The 20867-nt window shown below is 39.0% G+C and overlaps 1 protein-coding gene across 11 annotated transcripts in view; it reads right to left on the bottom strand.

Moving 5' to 3' along the window:
• Positions 1-20867, bottom strand: part of MAGI2 (membrane associated guanylate kinase, WW and PDZ domain containing 2) — a 720301-nt gene that overhangs the window by 371611 nt on the left and 327823 nt on the right. Inside the window, exon 1 of one of the 11 annotated variants that reach the window (XM_017745912.1) lies at positions 19296-19558. The exons of the other annotated variants lie outside the window; for them this stretch is intronic. The gene's annotated coding sequence lies outside the window, so the exon portion shown is untranslated. Of the gene's footprint in view, positions 1-19295; positions 19559-20867 lie in introns of those variants that run through there. 11 annotated transcript variants of the gene reach the window in all.

Here is a 20867-nt window from a genome sequence, read left to right as displayed (position 1 = left end):
ATGTTAGGTGTGAGCAAAGTATAACTGCTTCTGGATATTCCTAATATTAACTGATGTTGCAGCTTCTGCTGGTCCTGTTTCATATGTGTAGGAGTATGTCAGTCCCAACTCTGTAGAAATCATCTGAAGTTTTACTACTGATTTCCATGGGGACAGAATTATATTTTCTCAATTGTGAACTGTTTTCCAAAGTACACAATGAACTCATTTTCCTGCTAAGATGAAGCAACAACTACCAGAGATTACAGGGAAAGTGAAATTACATCAACAGTTTGCTAGTTCACACTTGTACAAGGCATTGGCAAAGACTTTCAGGGAGGGATGCTCTAACTCATGGAGTGCTGGTCTGAAACACATTCTCATACAGTTTACACAGGCAGACTGCTATGTATAAAGATGACATAACCTGCTCTGTAACTGAACTGTCACTTTAATACTGGTACAAGACTTGAAATCAGTAAAGTCATCAGGTACTAAGAAAATATGTACCTCATCTAATAACAATATTTAAATATGCTTCTGTTGAATCAGAGTTCATAGATATCTTTTAAACATTTAAATATTTAATTACTTCTAATCACAGCCTCCATAGTTTAAAAACTCCTATCAGCCACACAACATTTCTGTTGACTAAAGTCCAGCTGTATCAGATAGGGAACTAACAGCCATTCTGTATAATTTCACAGTTTCTAAACCTCCCTTTTATTCTCTGAAGCAAGCCATGGACGAAAGTGCATTTCCTTTGAGAAGCACAATCATGTCACTGGCAAAGCTGATAAAAGGGCTTCTAACAGCTGAAAAGTTCACTCACATCATCAAAGAACAAAAGCTGAATGGCTGAAGTTAGTAACAGTGCAAATAAAGCTAATTCCACAAAACACATTTAATTATTATTTGTTTATTTGACCCTTATCTGAGACATTGAGGACGTATTCATGAGAATGCAAAGCAATGAGTTAAATAGTCAGTTGCTATGTATTGCCTATACACATGTATCCTCTTAGGCACTTTTAAATGCATTGATACACCCCAAGATAAGCAGAGTAAGCATTAGTGTACATCTTTCATATCAGACATCCCTGCAATATGACCTGAAAACTGAGAGAAGCAATTATATTAATAGAAAAAGATTCATGGACCAGTGATCTGTGGTTAAGCAGAATAGTCACTCCCAAGTCTGAGTTTGTCCTCACTTAGTTCTAATTAAGCACACTAGAAATAACTGTTGAAATTATGCTTAAGCTTATCCACTTTACGGCTTTGTGTAAAAACTGATAACAACACCAAGTCCAAAAATAGCATACTTTCAGTTTTTTGGGGCTAAACTGAGAGCTAAACAGACTTCACATAGAAAAATTCTTTTAGCATAGCAGGCTTCAGCCACAACTCAAAACCGTCAAAGGAAAGATGCCCAGAGCCTTTGCTATATCCTTCATATAATGCCTTTGAAGTCCCTATACTTACCTGACCACTGTAAATATACAATGGTGGCATTGGCCAGGGCTGAGGAGTAACATGCCATCTGTGTCTGGTGGATTCATGTCTGCTCTCCCTGAGGTTGGGAGGGAGATGCAAAACCATCCACAGTGGCTTTCACAACAGCTTTCACTTCCCAGCTTAGGCACATGAACACCCCAGCCATGCTCCAGTGCAGCACTGAGCCTGACCTTGCTGAGAATGGACATCACCATTCGTCCCTTCTTGTGTGCTGCCGTAACGAGCTCCATGGGATCCGCTCTGGATCCCACTCCAGTGCCCGCTCCAGGCTGTGCCATGGTGGTGCAGAAATACCCAGCTATCAGCACAGTTAGCAGCCAGTGCTGTTCCCCAAGTCCGGTGCTGGACCGTCCCTGAAAGAAGCTTTTCTGGACTCATTCCACACTGCAGCTATGGCAAATCTTGCTAGGCACGATTTGGCTCCATAAAGAAGTACCTCAGTGTCTCTCTTGCTGTTGAAATTTGACCATATGTACAAATTTAAAAAACTGGCAGGAAATGTAATTTTCCAACTTGTTTAACATGACATATAAATGATCTTTGCTGATTTTTTTTAGCAGATACCAATATCATTATGATCTTACTTCAGTTAAAAGTCCCTCTGGGACATATACATACCTCCACTTACTATCCTAAATACGTATGTTTTATTGCTGTTTGGAAAAACTAAATTACATTTTTGAGGAAAATGAACTGTTTACATTTCCCCCAATTTTCTTTGTAACTATCTCTCATTGTATTATCACCTCTTTTTATAACCTATTCATGTCAGCTTGCACAGCATGAAGAAAGAAAATGAGTGCTGCCAACAAAATATGCCAGCTTATCTGGTGTAGTCCTAAATCTTTCTCACTTTTGAGAAAAGTTCATTTTTCAGTTTGTAAGGAAAAGGAAAAATAGCACTTTTCTTATATAGGAGGGCCAAAGTATGCTCTTTCCTTAGAGTGAGAAATCGGAAACTCACTACTATCTCACTGATTTCTTTTGCTGGTGTCTGTACTCTTAGGCCACTGAAACATAACATTATACCTTTGCCCCGATAAGGTGTAGCTACATTACCTACACCCCAGTAATCACACAGTAATGGAGCATGAAACAACAAACATAAAAAGTAACATCAAATTGGAGATTTTGGGTTTAAAGAGATTCGAAAGTTATTAACAGTAGTACTTCACATTTTTGTCTTACAGCATAAATTGGGTTTGTAAAAAAAACCTGTAAACATCATTCCATAAACATCACTATCCTTATACTACTGATATACAGACAAAAAGAATGTCCAATGACTTTCCCCAAGGTCAGAAAACAAGTACCCACTAATTCAGCATGTGGTTTGAACTGTTCAGACAGTTTGAAAAGCAATCAGTGCATTTGTGATACTGGATTTGCTTGTTTTGATTTAAATTTTTGAGGGCAATGTCTTGAAAGAAGAAAGGCACTGCGAGGAAATGAACACCTTGGTACAATGCTTTACAGACATATGTTAGGTAACTCCTCACTTTGAATATGAATTCAGATACATCAATTAGCTATAAGTTCTCTTCTGAGTATTTTCAACACATTGAGTTTAGGCATAATTGCATTTTTTACCCCTGAAACACTTAATCAAGGCTAAATCAAAGAAAAAATTCGCTTTCAGAAGAATTCTGCAATATACAAAGAAAATACTTCTCTATTTGCAAAAGATGTGCCAGCTTTATTAAGTTTCCTTCATTTAGAGACTTACTTGTTTTTCCTTTTATCCAATTAATGCATTAAATCACTTTGATGTGTTGCTTTTTAAATGCGCAGTATCTGCAGTTATAAAAAAGTACAAGACACATCAGCAGCATTCATTTTCCCAAACTGAGACAACACCATGCTCATCTCAAGTACAGAGATGATTTTAAGGTGACTTTATTGTTCCCCCAGTGTTTAAACAAACCTTTCATCAGTTTTAAAGCTACACAGCTGAAGTGTTTTCTTCCCTATAGAGCAAGGATTTCTGTCATCAAGTTAGCATGAGTCAAAGAGATCCTGAGGAAAAATCAATGGAGAGCAAGTCTCGTAAGATGAGTGTATTTGAGAAGTGTTATCCTTTTCTTCCATCTTACACGTTTTCCAATACCTTCCAACGCAGAAGAAGCTAACATATGTGAAATCTGAGTGCAATTTTGTTGTAAGTAAGCTGTCTACTCTCTACCCTTACACACCCAGAGGTGGATATATATGCAACTTGCTCTGCACCTGTGAAGTGCCAACATTCTCAGGAAAGATACAGACAAAAATAAGATGTCTATTAATAGAGTATTCAGCAATAACCCCTTAAAAATTAGTTTATCAGTATTTATCAGACATCAAATATTACCTATAAGAAGCTATAATTCTTATTATTGAAAATAAAAACCAGCCACTTAGGAAAAATGCATAATCACACATACTCACACATAATCACATCTCTAAGCATGTTGAATAGAAGGACTGGCATAGTTATCAGTCTCTATATTTCACTGTCAAAAGATCAAAGGCACTAGGGACTTAGGTATGAATATAGACTAGACCACTATTAAAAAGAACCCAAACAAATCCAGAACTTGTCGGACTCCCAGCCCAGTCTCCAGTGTTTGCTTCTAGAAAGCCAATTCACAGCTTATTCTGCCCAACAGAGCTCAGTGAAGTCACATCTGTCAAGGACACAATAAAAGGACTTGTCTCAAATACCCAACTTTGCCACAAACATTAATATCTCTGCTTGTGTTGGTGCAGATTCAGGAGAGTACACTTAGAATAACATAACCTATTTTTATGGAAAGCTGGTGAGTTTTATTGCTATACAGAGCCTATGTGAACACATGTTAAATCAGATTTTTACTGATATAACTACACAGGGGACACACACACACACACACACACAGATTCCACAACCCATCTCTACCAAAAGTGGTTTATAAAAACTTCAAAATCACATGCAGTGCTCAACCCATGTTTGTCACCTATTGGGAGCTGCTGTTCAGTGGAGGTGGTTCAGCTCAGAGGAACTGTTGCATGTCATTGCCATGGCAATGTGGATGTGGCTTCCTGGATGACGCAATCTGATAGTCCAACTGCTCCGTGAACTCCTGTTCTGCCTGGAACTAAAAGCCATGCTGAGAGGGATTAGTACTTTCATTTCTTCAACTGCATGGTTGAAGAAATGAAATGGGAAAAGCTGGGACAGTCTTAATTCTTCATGAGAGGCTTTAGCCTTAAGTAAAACCTCTAGCTAAGGTTATATGAAAGGTTCAAGAAGGAATATTGGATGTTTTGCAATGAATCTGAAAACAATGTGTCTCTAGAGTTATAAAATTTCTGTCACAGACTATGGTTAAGTCTTTAAGGAAAAAAAATAAAAGATTTATATGAAAACCAGCATCTTTTCTAGGCTAATAAAATGTATTTTGAATCTTTTTCTGTCTTTCTGAGATATGCTTCCATCTTTTGTAAGCTTTTTTGTGCATTCTGTACTTGATGTATTTGAAAAATAAACTTGCTTTATGAGTGACTCTCAGTTTATGTCAGCACTTTCACAGTGTAAACACAGAAAGCTTTATATAATGTAGGTTATGTTTAAAATAAGTGTCTTTCTCAAGCTCGCAAGTATGCCTTTTTTTCCATTAACTATATGAATCTTAATGAGGTCAGAATCACGGTGTAAAACCGCAATAACAATGAGCTGAACCATGCCAGTGCCTCCTGTTTCTTCCCACTCTCGTTTTGGACTGAGCTCTGTTTCAGTTGACACAGTCATATACCCAAATATGCTGCAAGGGCTTAGCAATCACACAACGATAGCCCAGTGTAAAGCACTGGCCACTGAATCACTTCCTTGTAATTTCCAAATTACTGAGTTAATCTTTAGGGTTTTTTTCTTGATTTCAGCCTGTTAAGAAATGCCTGTCAACAGGAGTAGCAATTTCTACTCATTCCTCCAGTTGCTTAACAACCTTTACAGATTTTGTTTTCACAATAATATTTTCTTTTCAGATTTGGTTTCTGTACTAACCAATCATCAGGTTAATGCAAAAAAATAATAATATCCTTCTTTTAGCAATTACACAGCTTCCTACTATTTCAATCCCTTTGTTATTTTCTAAACAAATGCACAACATTTTTCTTTATTATTTCTCCATTTACCACAAGCTGTGTTACAGGTCCTAACAATTCTCTTGGAGTGACTTTACACTTCTTTGATTTCTGTTAGTTTTGAATCAGCATTCATAAATGTAGCTGTACAATCCTTGGATTGTTATGTTTTGGTTTCTTGACATTTCATCACATTTCTTTCCTGTTGTATTGGTTTTGCATGGCCTGCCAGAACCAATAACAAGGTCACTCCTGGGACATCAGTGTTGGTCAGCAAGCTCCATGGGACAAAAAGCATGGCACACACTCCTTCTACTTCATGTTACATGTGTGAGGAGTTTTTAAACTTTTTAATTTCCATTTCTAATGTCAGCCACAGAAATCTCCCAGTACTGTTTTGTGTGTGTTTTACCAAAATAACAGCTTTCCAGGGCTTATCAAGCTATGCTCTGTTTTGAAATTCTTATGTGAAAATGTATTGCTCATTAAGAACTCACTGGTCACAGTGGTACTTCTTCTATTCCTCAGTCATCTCTTTACAGGTCATACAATATTTCCCACAGGAAAAAAAAAGTGTTTCAGGAAGCTAAATATCTTCACCAACCGAATAGGAAATAAATGATTTTTCACCTTGATTGTCTTCAGTGCTGTGGCCAATAAAAGCTTGTCACTTGCTTTTATGTATAAATTCTAAGTCTGTCATCTCTTTCATGAAAGGCTAGAGCACCCAGTCATCCATATGTGGCCATTTCTTGCTTCTGTTGTACCTGACTTTAGCCTGCTCTCCCATCTGTCAGTCTCCTCTTGTCACTTCAAAAGCAGAATCTCAAAGCATTCTGGAATGTGGCTTTTTCTCAAGTGACATCTCAGGGTTGAGAGACACTTGTGAATATAGCTAAAAGGTACCACTTCACTACTGAGCTCAGTCTCTAATTTCTCTGCAGGCGATGCTGCCGGTAAACTGACAAGTGGTTTGAATTCTCCTTGACAGAAGGTTCTAGAAATGTAACAGCCCAGAGTCACAGCAGCTCAGAATGGCCAAAGTAACACTGAAAAGCCAGATAAATATTTAAGAAACAAAAGCTACCTCACCTACATGGAATAGTTTGTTTATGTAATACGATTTATGTCACAAACTGCAATTTTAAGAGCAGGAAATGCTATTTTTTTTTTATCACAGTATTGTGGTAAACACAGGATTGTGTTAGCATGGTACCTTCACTGCTGTTTAGAAATCCAGATTTTTTTTTTTTTTGCCTGTCTGGATCTTTAGCTAGGCAAGTCCCACATTGATGTAAAACATGCTTTTGCAATTATCTCTCTCCTTTTTTTTTTTTTTTTATTAGAAGAAATAAACCCTGAAAATTACCAATTTGCTTCCTATCTTGTCAGCTCCAGGAGGAGATCAAAGGATGACTATTAATATAAAGACTTGGGTGCTCTATAGACAAAACTTGTTTCTTCATTGCTGTTTTCCAATACTCAAGAGTTTATTCGAAGAGTCTCATGGAATATTAATTTTAATTGTCAACTAAAGATCTTTTGAGATCCCTACAACACAACAGTGTAGAAGAAATGGCCTGTATTAATTTTCTAAGAAAGTCCTTTACTGAAAGTCTGGACCAAGCAAGGTCACAGAAAGATTGATTTAAGCTAATGTTGAAATGTGGAAGCACAAAAATTAGAATAAATACAGGTTATGTGATCAAAGGGGTGTGACATTTCTCCTTTAAAGTTAAAATCATGTAAGACTTAATGAAGAACACAGCAAAAATCACAGCTAAAGGGGCTATACCTAGCAAAATGTCAGACATCCAGAACTGAGTGTGCATCAAATACTGCAATCATGTTTATACACGGGGGTTGTTTCACTGATCCATCATTGCCACAGATACAACCAGGAGTTCAGAAGAAGATTTGGCATAATGGAAGTCTCACCATCAAGCATTTAAAATAGCTTAATGATCTCCTCTTTTGCATAGTACACACCTTGGTTCAAGCACCAAGGACAATGCTTGTTTGCATTACTAAATTAGATCTGTTTGACACAAACTGGATGTGCACTGTGGCAACAAAAGTTAAACCAATCTCTATTGTGAACAAAATTTTTAAAAAAATTTATTTTTAAAGCATAAATTAGAAATTATTCTCCTCTGTATTGACTGACACCTCTAAAAATCACCCGTTACTTAATATTATGACTATGACTTTAAAATAGCAAATAAAAAGGAAAAGAATTCAGTAGAAAAAAAATATGATCACGATGCAGCTAGACGGGCGGAAGAGTATAAAGCAGCAAATCTGGCTTCTGGATGAGAGATTATTCTGCAAAATGTCTGTATTTTGGTCAGTGCAGGTGATATGCCTAGTTAATTGGTGAATAGAGCACAGCACTGAAATCAATGAAAAACATTGGTAACAGATGAGAACGTAGTTGGTGATCCACATACTGAGTATAGAAAAACTGATATGCTTATCTAGGAGATTATGTGATACACCTGCCCATGATTATAGGGGGACTGAATTCAATGGCTCAGGTCTCTTCAAGTTCTACACTTCCGAAAAAATGGTACAGGTATTTTAATTAAAAAGAAAATATGCAATCTGTGACACAGTGTTATAACTCTAGTAATTTCAATGGGTGGTCACTATTTCGCTTCTCATTAGCAGGAAATTGTCAAATAATTTAATTTGTATGCAGAAAGGCTTCAGGTTTGGTCCTTCCTATGAAAAACATCAGTGGAAAATGATAATCTTGTATATGAACTTCTTAGGGTCTCTCTATTATGGATGGATGGATAAGTTCTTTGAAATGCTTTGATACTGCATGGTTTACGCTTCTGAAAAATAACCTTTGTACAATGTGCTTTAATGTAAAGAATTTTGAAATCCTTGAACAGTAGAATACAGTTGTACAGCTACAGAACGTGTCAAATGTAGAAGTGCACGTTCACAACCCCTTTAAGGTGGACACTGAATTTCTGTTTGTAAATGTGTACAAATGATACTGATCAAGATCTGTAGTACCTATTGCATCAGAGGCAATAATTAATAAGTTAACAGTCATCTTAATGAGGAGAAAAAGTAATTATTTGTGAAGAACTAGTAAAGAGGACTAAAAATAGCTCATTAGTGTAAAAAAAAAAGATTATGAGAGGATTAGGACTAACGGCCCTAGAAATTAACTTTTTTGATTATTTCCTGAAATATCCTCTCAGTTTGACACTACCAGCTGGGATGCAGAATACAGTGTCTAAGCAAATAAAATTGTTCACCTCTCTTGTGCATATTCAGTCTTTGCCTCTTGCCACTTTAATATAAATTGCAACACTGACTCCTCATTAACCACCTACTACACCGCTTCTCTGATAAACCCAGCACTTTTGTCATTATTACAAACTGACAAACCTTGGCCCACCCTGAAATTTACTGCATCTCTGACTGTGAAAACTGAGAAATATTGGTAGCAACTTTTCAGAGACAACTAGCTCTCCATGTTTTTATTATGCATTCCCATGTTCTGGGAAACACTCCTGAGCGTAGAATTTAAAGTAAAATAATAAGTATGAGTTTTAGCTAAAGTAAGTTTTCTACAGTGTAAAAGAAGGTTTAAAACATCATGATTTTAACTTAATTTAGTATAACTGTAAAAGAAAGCTGATGCTTTATTCTAATCTTCCAGATGAAAGTAAGTGCCAGCACTATGTCAGGAGAAGTTTACAGTGCCAGCGATTTAGAACGAATTCATCCCCCTGCTTGGGAGGAAGGGATGAACCTCTTTTCCACTGCTAGGAAAATACCACTGATTCTGAGAGAGTAATTGCAGATTTACACCACAGTGCCTCAGATCAGAGTATGGCTTGTAATAAAGCTTCAATGTGTTTCAGGAGTGAAGACGCTTCTTCAAAGACTTTAAGATAAAGCACATGTTTTAGAGCTTTATTTAGCCAGGTTTCATTAAGGCTGAGCTTCAAGGAACTTGAGTGTCAAAGGTGACTTTCTATCAAAAAACAGTTTTCTCTTGCTCTTATATAATATTATATCACAAAGCACCCAGGATTTTGGACCATTTCTCTCACACTGCTTCCTCTCTGCCTTTTCTCATGAGTAGGGATGCTGCATAGAGGCCACAATGACTGGGCTTCTCCATCTTCACCCTTCCACCCTCTTCTTCCTCAACAGCCTATGGTTCACCAGGATGCTTAAAACCTGCATAAGACTTTGCCCCAGCGAAAGCCCTGACATCCACCCCTCCCCAAACTGCAGTGGTGGAGAGGAGCCCTGTACAACACACCAGATGCTGGGTCCTTCTAGAGGGAGGAAATTGTGATGGTGGGACATGGATGTTTTAGAGCAAGAGGGGAATGGCATGAGCATCAGGAGCAAGGAGAAGAGCCTGGGGTGAAAGTGTAGGCCCCACTGCCCTGAAAACCTTTCCACCTGGGGAAGGAAACTTTATCACTCGTTTAACTCTCCTTGGACACAGTCCAGCTCACAATTATTTTTCTTTTCATGGATGTTTTTCTCCTCACTCCTCAGCTTCCATAAGGCAAACCCATCCATTTCTGTTAGATAGCATGGTGTGTCAGTTTTCTGGCATTTGAGTTAAACAGTAACCATAAAGAAGGCTTGTGAGAGACAATAACTGTTCCTGATGTCAAGTCTTTCCATAGTAGGGAATGACTTTTAAATAACTTCTTTGAAGAATAAAATAGAATAGTTTTGTGGTAATTGTTTTATTTCCATGGAGAAGTGGAGGAAAAGCTATTGGTCTTATATTCTTTACCATGACAGCTTGAGGATGTGCATAAGTATTCCTGTTTCTGCCTTCATTCATTTTAATTTTTCTTTCCCATTTATCTTAATTTTGGTTTTGGTTTCCTTCTCTGTTTCTCTATGAATTGTTGTATTTCTTTTATTTTTGGAGCTTTATTCCAAGCCCTTTGCTCTCAGCTGCTCTCCATGCCCTGTTTTCCTGGATGGCACTCACTCAGCTTGTTAAACACTCTCCCTCCCATTGACTTCTTGGTGCAGAGATAGTTGGTTACAAACCCTTGATGACAATGGCAAATTGTCTCTGTCTGTGTAAGATGTTCACTCCAAGACTCAAGGATAGCCATTTTCAGAGAGAGGGTCAGTAATTTTAAGGGCAAACAGAGGCTGTCTCTTACAGACAACTGCACTCAAAGACAAAAATGCATTTATTCATCAACATCTATCTATTTCAATCCAATCTCCCCTTACACCTTTGGGGAAGGGTGGAAGAACCTTAAAAAGGATGAACAAATAGGCAAACCAAATTCATATGCAAAGTGGTAAGATGAACTGGTATTTCAAAGGCATGCCTGCAAAAAAAAAGGGGGAAAATATTCCAGTAACAGAGAAGAGGTGATTTGATGGAGAATACTATGATCCCAGAAGAGGAGGCACATTCTACGTCAAACACTTCAATAGATGTTTTTGATAGTAATTTTCTGAAAAGGGGTTTATTCTGATTCCTTTTATTTTCTGTTTTTTCCTTTTTGCATTACTGTATTTTGCCTTTGCCAGGCGTGACTCATACGCACAAAAATGTCTTTATCACAAATGAAACACATTTTCCGATTTACATGCTGACTTAGCCAAAACTCAAAGCTTTTGACTTTTAAAGTTTTAAAGTATTTGTAATGATGGCAGGAAGGTCTGATGTGCTTGAAGATATGAGGCTCATCATCAAGGAAGCAGTAAGCTCAGGTGAAGGCATAACAAACCATTTTTCCTCCATGACTGGGTGACCCTGTACTGAGGTGTAAAGGTCTGGTTACATACACACCACTGAGCATGTATCCATGGGACCAACGCTGGAAATAACACTTCTTCTGCATTGTGTGGCCACATAAATAACAATTTGTGCTTTAGAACAAGAATGTCATATCACTTGGAAAATATCATAGTATTTTGGCAAGTAATATTGGAAACTGGGAAGCATAAAAGGAAAATATTACCCCACATGGCCTGGTGCTGCTACTCCTTCCCTGTGTGAAAAGCAGGATGCTGGGCCAAATACCCTGCTGTTACTCCAACTGGGGAAGCAAGTTCCACATCAAAAATTTAAGATATTTTGCCAGTAATTTTTGTATTTGCTGCTGAGGTGGAATCTGGACTGTCTGATCACATATTCTTATTACAGTGGATAATTCACATATACTAAGCTTTATATGTAGAAGTGATTGACAAACACAGAGTACAATAAAAAAATAATGCTTGGTAGGAGGTAAGAGTATGTCCTCTACTTCAAGAGTTACCATGCCTGAGTTGGCAGGTCTGGTGCACCAACATTTCTAGAAATTACTGCAGCCTCATTCACCTGATGTGGTGAAGAACCTCAAACTGAGAACCTCAGTGCTTCTTAAAAGCCATAGTCCTCCCCCTGAGAGACTGTGGGGACATGTGAGAATTTCCTATTAAAATGGAAGTGGGAAGAAGAAATGAACAACACAAGAAAATATTCAAGAACTGGTCACAGTGCAGCGTGCCTCCACCAAGGACAGTCTGCACATTATCTCCTGGAGGCACAGAGCAACAAAAACTTTCTCCTTGTTCTTAGGGCAGCTATAGGCTACACATCTTTCTCCATGGACTGCTGCAGCTATTGCCAAGAGCTGTGGCAAAGGAAGCACACTAGTATCAAGCACTGTAATGCTGAACTAGCAGATAATACCAAAGCACCTACATTTTCTTGTGCTCACTCTCCTTTTCTTTCTTTCCTGCTTGTTATCACAACTATGCCATGGAGAGTTTTCTTTGAAGCATTCTTCTAAACACAATAGACAGCATACATTATTTATCCTAATGGAATAGTGTGCAAGGCACCCACCATATCTCACTTCCTCTGAATAACTTCAGAAGAGAACAGAGCAAGATAAAAACAGGCTACATTTTTATAGTCAGAAAATGATGAAACCTCACAGAAGGCAATTCTCATGTGTATGAGGTTGCAGAAGTAGGAGCAGCAGGAGCTAGAAAACCCAACTTTGTTTTCTCCTGTGCTACTGAGTCATTGAGGGAGCCGGGTCCAGGTACTTACAGACTGACCCACATACAAATCCAAGAGCAATGCGTAATTAAGACAACTTGTTGGGAAGGGCCCTCAGATCCTGACTATCTCTACAAAGATGACTGAAAGTTACTTCTGTTTAAAAATGGTTGTGTACTTTCTCTGTCTCAGACTCCCAGTTTATGTAAAATTTTCACACCTATGAAGGAGTGAACCCCTATGAATTTTTTGGTAAAATGAACTGCACAAATGTAAACTACTCCTTGTATGAGAGAACTGTCAACACTGGGAATTTGACTTCTTTACACATCAGCAATAAGGCATTTTTATAGAGGTTCCACCATTTAAAGGGCAGAGAGCATTTACTAGTGTAAATGAACAGTACTGTAAATGAAGACTGCCATTATTCTGTTGGTATGAAAGCAGCAGCAAACATGCTTCCTCAGTTTAGTTTTGAATTCTGAGCAGAGCTTGTATTTCACACAGTAATAGTCAGTAACTTCCATGGACAGGGAACATAATTACAGTGTCCTAGCTCCAAATGGCTGAAGGTTGTAAAGGATAATATATAGCATCTGCTGAATCTGCAGAAGAAAAAACCTAACACAATAAAGAGCTCCCTACTGGCACACTCCTCCTTTTTCAGAAGGACTTTCCAATAGGCACACAGGCAGGTGTTTTTTGATGGTTATATCTCTGCAGTTGGTTTGACAACAGCCTTTGACAGCTGTGATGACAGAATGGGAACAGACTATCCTCTCAGTTATTCCAGGTTTTAAAATCCAGTCATGCAAAAGCTAGGAAAGTTTGGAGTTACCCTTTCCTTTTGTGCAGCAAATTCCTCCTAGTGCCGTCTGAAGGATAGATACCACTCATCCCATAAGGATTTCTGGAGTGCAAAGATACTCACATTTCCACAAACTGTTCACGTGTGTTTTCCAGAAACTCTTTCTGTTACAACTTCTGAACAAGAAACACCAAAACTACAGTCTCGTTCTGTGAGTCAGGAGCTGCAGAGCTCAAGACAGTAGCACATGCTTCCAATCACCCCAGTCATAGAACACTGTGAACAATTATGATCTGATCAAGTTCCGTTATTCAGCCATCTGCAATTCTCCCCAGATGTTCTAGATTTATGGAATATTCCAGTGGCTGGTGCCATAATCAACCTTTGCTTTTAGATGTTCTTAATCCCAACCATGCGATAGGGAACCTTAATTAGTGACAAAGGCACTGTTCCTCACACCTCTTTGGGTTAGTGCACTGTTAAAATACAAAATGCTGGATTGTATCTGACTGCATAGCATTACAGGGTGATGCCAAGTTACCTTTCAGAATTTCTTCCAAGAAGCTGACTCTGAAGGTGAAGAATCCTTTAATGAAAGGGAACTCTGCCCTGAAGATCCTGTCCCTGCAGAGGCTGTGCTCACCAATGTTTCATTACAAATATCATCACCTCCTGGACTCTCCATGGCTTCTGTAGTCACAGAGATGAGTACAATCACTCCAATAACTTTGGCCAATGTCATGAGCAATCCTGAACATTTAAGCCAGGACCTTGGGAGAGGAGACAGATGGAGAGCAGGAACAGCACAGGAGTGCCAAGGGTCTGTGCTCCCATCAGAGCAGGTTTCTCAGTAGATGACCAAGTCTGAAGTTACACAATCCATATCCAATTAGTCTGCTTGGATCAATCCAGACTCTAAGAGTTCCTAAATCTTTACGAACTTCCAGAAATCTTTAATTTCTGTTATCTAGGACAGACTTTTATAGTTTACATCATCTCTGTCATCAGAAAAGCACTCTAGTTGCAATAATTCTTCACACTGTACTTCACTGCAATTTATTTATTTGACTGGAAAGGAAAGGATAACTGAGAAAGAGAGCTTTTATTGTGATGTGCTCTTTATTGCAATGCTTCCCACATCCATGCCCATTTGTATTCCATCACCTCTGGGTTATGAGCAATTCTGTCAATGGGGATTGTCATGGCTGTAAAGACTTAACTCCTAATACCTTCAGATTAAAGAATTTTTCCCAGGCACTTTTTTTTTGTTCATATTTTTTTGTTCATATTTTCATAAGGGATAACAGTTAAGGGGGTTTAGAGGTTCAGTGATCTCTCATTGCCAATCCTATTTGCTTGTTTTCTTTGCCAGGAAGGTGATAAAATGTATTTAACCTGAGCCCCTCTGCAAGATCAGATTTTCTCTACTAAATGTTCTCTTGTCTCATCTCTAGAGTGAAACTTGGCACCAATTTCAGCAGAGGCAGAACTGAGCTGTAAACCCCACTCTCCTTTAGTACCATTCATATGATCATACAGGTATTCAGGATACAGATTCAGATTATAAAATTGTCCCAAGAAAGCCACCAGCTTTCATTGCTTCCTTCAGCAGTTTGAACCATGGGAATATTGGCTAAATTCTTTATGGTATATTTGGCTGATGTTGGGATGAAAAGTAATTTCCTTTTTGTCATAGGAAGACTGATGAGATTGAGAGTATTGTGTTCTGTAGGCATCTGGATATGACCTCTGTATAACCTAGCTCCCCAGCACCCAATTCTGACTTCACCTGGACTAAAGAAAGGCCTGGTGGCAGAAATTGCTTCTCACTGTCCCAGAACATGGAGTTGGGGCAGAAAGAAAAAAGTCACAGGTGCAGAAAGGGTAAGGTTAAATCAAAGAAGGTTTACATAAATAAAGAAGTTTGTGGATGGTCAGAAAAAAGTATGAGAGAAGAAATACAAAGAAATTAGAAGGGTGACAGGGAAAAGACTGTAATGTCAGGTTAGAAGCATCTTGTGTGTTTCCAGGTGAGAGTGGTTTTCTTTATTTAGTTGAAAAAGTCAACCTAACCTTCCATTCTCAGAGAAAGAATGAACCCAGACAACTTTCAGTTTACAGTTTTCAGCTAACCCTACTATTGATGTTTCATTTCCTACAAAATAGTGGGCAGTCACTAAAACATGGGTATGCTTTGTACACAAACACCAAAGGTCATCAAATGAACCATCCTCTTTATCCCACAGCATAATATAGTCAGAAAACAGTTGCAACAGTGATCAGAGAGATCTGTCTGAAATTTTTGTCTGGTGCTAGAGACACATGGATCTGGGGTATGCTATATACATGAGGAAGCAATGACAGAGGAATGGCTGGGATGTTCTTACGGAAAAGAAAAAAAAAGTGTATTATGCTGACCATACGCTTTTCTTGGCCCTGTGGGCTACACTCAGCTCTGTTATAGTGACATAATTTACAACAAACTTGATTTAAACTGGTTGCATTAAGGCAACTGGGAATACTATATGGCCTTTAATGTTCTTAAGTTTATTTTGCAGTGAGAGCATGATGGTTTCTGTATAGGCATATGCTGCTGAAATGGGAAATAGGTGGGCTGTTTGATGAGTCTGTCAGCTGGCAATCACTACTTGGACTGCTTCAATGTAAATATAATTTTCTCAGACTTCAGTACTCTGGGTCCAAGTCTCTTTTCTGTTAGTATATACTAATCTATCTAATTCTTGTTATTATTTATTTTCATCACAACCAGAAGACAATCCTGACCTTTATTGTTTATCCACAGGATGTATTTAGACAGCTTGCAGAAAGTGATGGTGAGAAATTTTCCTAGTGCCACCATTTTATTTCTATGTTTCTCCTCCCCCTTTACAGAAGTTCAGTGTCTCAGTGCTGCACCATGAGGAAATGTGCATTTCCAAGCAAAGTCCCTGGGCAGTTTTCACTTTGTAACGACAATAAAAGTCAGAAGTCATGCTTAATTTCTTAAATCAGATTTTCACTGTTAAATCCCACATTAGATGATGTTATAGTTAATAATCACATAATCAATAGACAATGCTCCTAGTTGGATGTGCATGTTTCTTTTGGGTTAAATTTGCTCATTTAATTTCTTCTAGAAACTTTTCTGCCTGTGGTGATCTTCAAAACAGCTTTTCTTAATGTGTAAAGTTTTGAAATCTAATTTGTTCCTGTTTAGTATTAGACTCTCATTTTATTCTGATTATGTACATACACACCTGAAAATCAGCCTGGTTTGGTTTACCTTCTAAAACTGCTGCTGCATTCCTGTGCTTTATACCTATGGTCAGTGTGAATTAGGCATTTGGAATCTTTCTGTCACTCAAAGTTTTTAACTCTATTTATTTGAACATCTCTCATTGACATTTCTGCTTGTCTGATGGTTTGCAAGATGTTTTCTTTTTCACAATCCCACTGTGCAATTGTGTCACTTTCCATGAAGCAAGTGTTTACTACTGTCAAATTATCTACCTGTACAGAAGGAGCAATGGGATCTGCATGCAGTGTTAAAGTTCCTTTTTTGCTCCCTTCCAGTGGTAGTGGAATTTTATACCATAACTGCAAGCATTTAGGTCTATGATAATTAATCTCAAAAGACCGTAACAAGTCTGGCAAGTAACATTTGGGGGTTTTATAAGTACTGCACACAACATGCTTTCTAAGCAGCAACTAATAGCAGGCACTATTAAGCAGTCACAAAAAACACTGGCCCCATTTTCTGGAGAGGATCCATACCACTGACAACTTCTCACAGCTACCCTTCTGCCTCCTACTTGCCCTGTGTTTGTGCTATGGAGCCACCTCATCTCAGGGAACATTTAAAGAAGCAGTTTCCACTGGAGTGAAATTCCCAGTCAGCCCAAGAATCCCCTGGCGCAGATCCCTCTGGCAAAACACGGTCCCCTTCCTCACTCCCCTGCAATCACCCCACACATGGGCAGACAGAGGCATCTCCCACCTCTGGGCTGCAGCTGCTGCTCAGGAACGTTGGAGCAGAGCTGCGGAGTCAGACTGAATGGCCGTTCCATGCGGGGCTCTTTCCACCCAGCACACTTGTAGTACAATTAAAGGAGTGCCTCCCCTCCTCCTCCTCCTCCCCCCTGGCTCTTGTAGTATCTGAATGTGAACTTCTCCCTTAGATAGATAAACACTTGTACCCATATGTATACCTCTGGCCTTTAAGGACTTTATTCTGGTGCCTTTTTTTAGGATTTTCAGTTTTACCTGTCAGTTGCACTCACCACAGGCTGGCATTTCTTTTTCACCTGTATCGGGGGCGGCACATTATCTAAGACACATGTTTTTCAACCCACTTACCTAATTTCAGCAGAACTGGCATAAGCTGCTTTATTAGCAGTATTTATACAACACATTTGCAATACACACTTTAAAAAATTATTTCTCTTTTGTAAGCAGTAGTACTGGCATGAGGTTCTGATTTCAGGTAAAACAACCACTGCCCACTATAGCCCCTCAGCCAGTCAAACAGTCAAAGAAAGCAAAGCAAAACAAGTCAGTCAGACATTATCAGAGAGAATGGTGATTATAACAAACAACAATACAAGGGCAAAATGCATGGCTATTCAGAAACTGTCTTTTGGGGAATGAACAAGAGATCTGGAGCCATTTTTCACTAGGTTCATGAGAAAATGTCAGCACACAGATGCTACTGTACTGTCAGATTGTATCTTAATTTGGCCAAAGGGGACCCAGGCAGTCACCCCTCACAGACATTTTTAAAGGCCCATTACAAATCTGATTTATTGGTTGCTAAGAATCTCCCTGCTATAGTCTGCAGATTTTGCATGACATGGAGCTGAAATCCAGTTACAGATAAAGATCTGCTTCTCTGTATGATCTAAATCCATCTGAATTCAGTATTTCTTGGGCATCGGTCAAGCCTCCCCCGGTTTGCCCACCCCCTCTCCTCCTAATACCTTAAGGCAGTTTACTTCGGAATGAAGCAGAGCATTAACCTGTATAAAATTGCTAATTTGTATATAACTCTCTTGCTGCCATGGGGAAAAAAAAAAAAAAGAATAAAAGGAAATTCCTTTTGTTCTAAAGAGGCAGAGAAAAAATTTCAGGAACAAAAGAAATGCATCTGCCCAGCAAGAGAAATGAGAAATTGCTGGGATATGTTTTAGATATTTAGGCATGCTGCTGTTAACAACAACCATTCAAATAAAAATGCTAATTTGCTCCTGTTCTTTGATATTTAAAAAAAATCTGTTGGCTTTTTCCTCAAAAAAAATAAAAATCCCTTGCCTTCTGTGAAAAGCCAAAGATCATACGAGTGAGATGTATTTGGAATTACTGAAGAAACACCATTCAAACTTGCTCTACTCGAACTGCCCATTGTTACAATTCAGACAATGTACAACAACAAGCACAGCTCAACTTCGAACCGTGTCCCCGTCACAAGGAATTCAAAGTCAACAGCTCTTCCTATTTCCATAAACTCACCTCCAAAGCCTTCATTTGCAGCTTCTCTGGCAAAAATCTACTAGCATGGGAACAGTCATCTGACAATTGTTACAGAAGCACACAGCTTGTCTTAAAGCCTTGTGTTTCATGAAGGAACTATTCTAAACAAAGAAAACATCAAAAGCTACACAAGGATCGCTCACAGCAAGTCCAACTCAGCCCAAGTTTGGGTTCAACATCTGTCTGAACACAGTAGTGCCTCCCATCTTGGTTTTGTTCTGTGGGATTAAACCCCACCTAATCTCTTTAAGTGACCCCAACTCAGGTTCCAGCTATACTGCTTTACAAATCCAGAGAGAAAGAGAAGGAAAAAAAAAGGCAAGAAAGAGAAGGCAGCGCCTATCCCACCTTTCCATGGCTCTCATCCCGTCTGTCTTCGCATGATCTGCAAACCACCTGTACTGGATCCAGCCCATTCTGGGGACAGAAATTATCTTCCCGGTAGGTGTAGTCTCAGCTGTGCTTTGATTTTTCGGCACGAATGTCTAGAATCTTCTGCTTAAGCCAGACACAGCAACACAAAACTGCAGCTGAGCTCTTTTGTTTTGCCTCTCTACGGGGCTGAGGCAGCGGCGCTCCCGGCGCTCCCGCTCCCTCCGCCCCCGGCAGCGCCGGAGCGCTCGGCTCCGCGCCGGCCCCCGCAGCCACCACCTACCCCAGCCCGACCCCGCCGCCGAGGTTCCTCCGTCAGGGGCAGCTTCGGGGGGCGGTCAGGTGATCTTCCGGTTAAAAACCGAGAGGATGCTCGGGGACTGAGCGCACGGATCCGTGGTGGGATTCAAACTAGCCATTTACATTACAAAGCAGGGAGGGAAATAGGGCTCGGAGGAGATCATCAGGCATCCTTCTGCTTCCCAAATCTCCGCTGGCAATCCACACAGGCAGGCACAGCGCAAAGATATGCAATTAAACTTTCCAGTGGCAATAATCATACATAGTTTGGATACCATGATACTCCTAAATATTTAAAATTAGGGGCTTATTCCTAAATAAACAATTTTTTTTTTTCCCCCCCGATGCTATGCTGGTTCTGTATCCCTTTACAGATTCTTTCCAATTGTACCTTTTTTACAATACAATCCTTAAATATTTATGCTGGAGCCATATTTAATTTCTCATCAGCAAAGGGACCCTGCTCAACTAAAAACAATTACTAGTTCTTTATTCACATTATTATATTGCAATTCAAAGTATCTTTGATGTAAGGGCCATTATACTTAAAAGTGACTCTGAATTGTAGCCTATCCAATAGCCCTGTTCCCTGGGATTACCCTGATTAAAGCTACCATACGTTCAGGGCTTTGGAATTTAGGCTCTAAAAGACAGAAAGAACTCAGATTCTGTGAGAATCCTAGTTATTGCCAAGTAATAAGAAATACCCAAGTATTGTTGCAAAGGTCAGAATTACTTGCAAACAAGAAAATCATATGGAAAGAGACTGTGAGTGTTGATAAAATACTGCATTTTTAACCCTAGCTGCCATTAAAAAATTTCTACCACGTTTAATGAGACCACAGTTTCACCCAAAATATTCCTTTGCACTCATTATAGAATGGTAGCAAATAGGAAACATCTGCAAAACTAGGCACAAAGGGTAAAGTAGGCATCCACATTTAATCAGTCTTTCTGAGAAACTAAACGTGTAGATGTAATGTATCATCTATTCCAGAAGAAATCTAAATCCATTTTCCTATGACCATGTTTTTAAAGACTCAGGTCTTTAAACACCAGAAAGCCTACTTACCCATCCACCATCCAACACAGGCACTTTTAATGCTTACCAATGCTTCCAACAACATATAATAACCATTTACTCATCTTGTATTAACTCCACAGACACTTCAGTTCCTCTGGCACTACACCCAGAATGCAGATTTCCACCTTTTACTTTCCATGCTATCACTCTTATGATGTAAGGTA

Source organism: Corvus brachyrhynchos, unplaced genomic scaffold (assembly GCF_000691975.1).
Source record: "Corvus brachyrhynchos isolate BGI_N302 unplaced genomic scaffold, ASM69197v1 scaffold239, whole genome shotgun sequence".
In the NCBI taxonomy this organism is placed as follows: domain Eukaryota; kingdom Metazoa; phylum Chordata; class Aves; order Passeriformes; family Corvidae; genus Corvus; species Corvus brachyrhynchos.
This window is presented reverse-complemented; position numbering and strand designations above follow the sequence as displayed.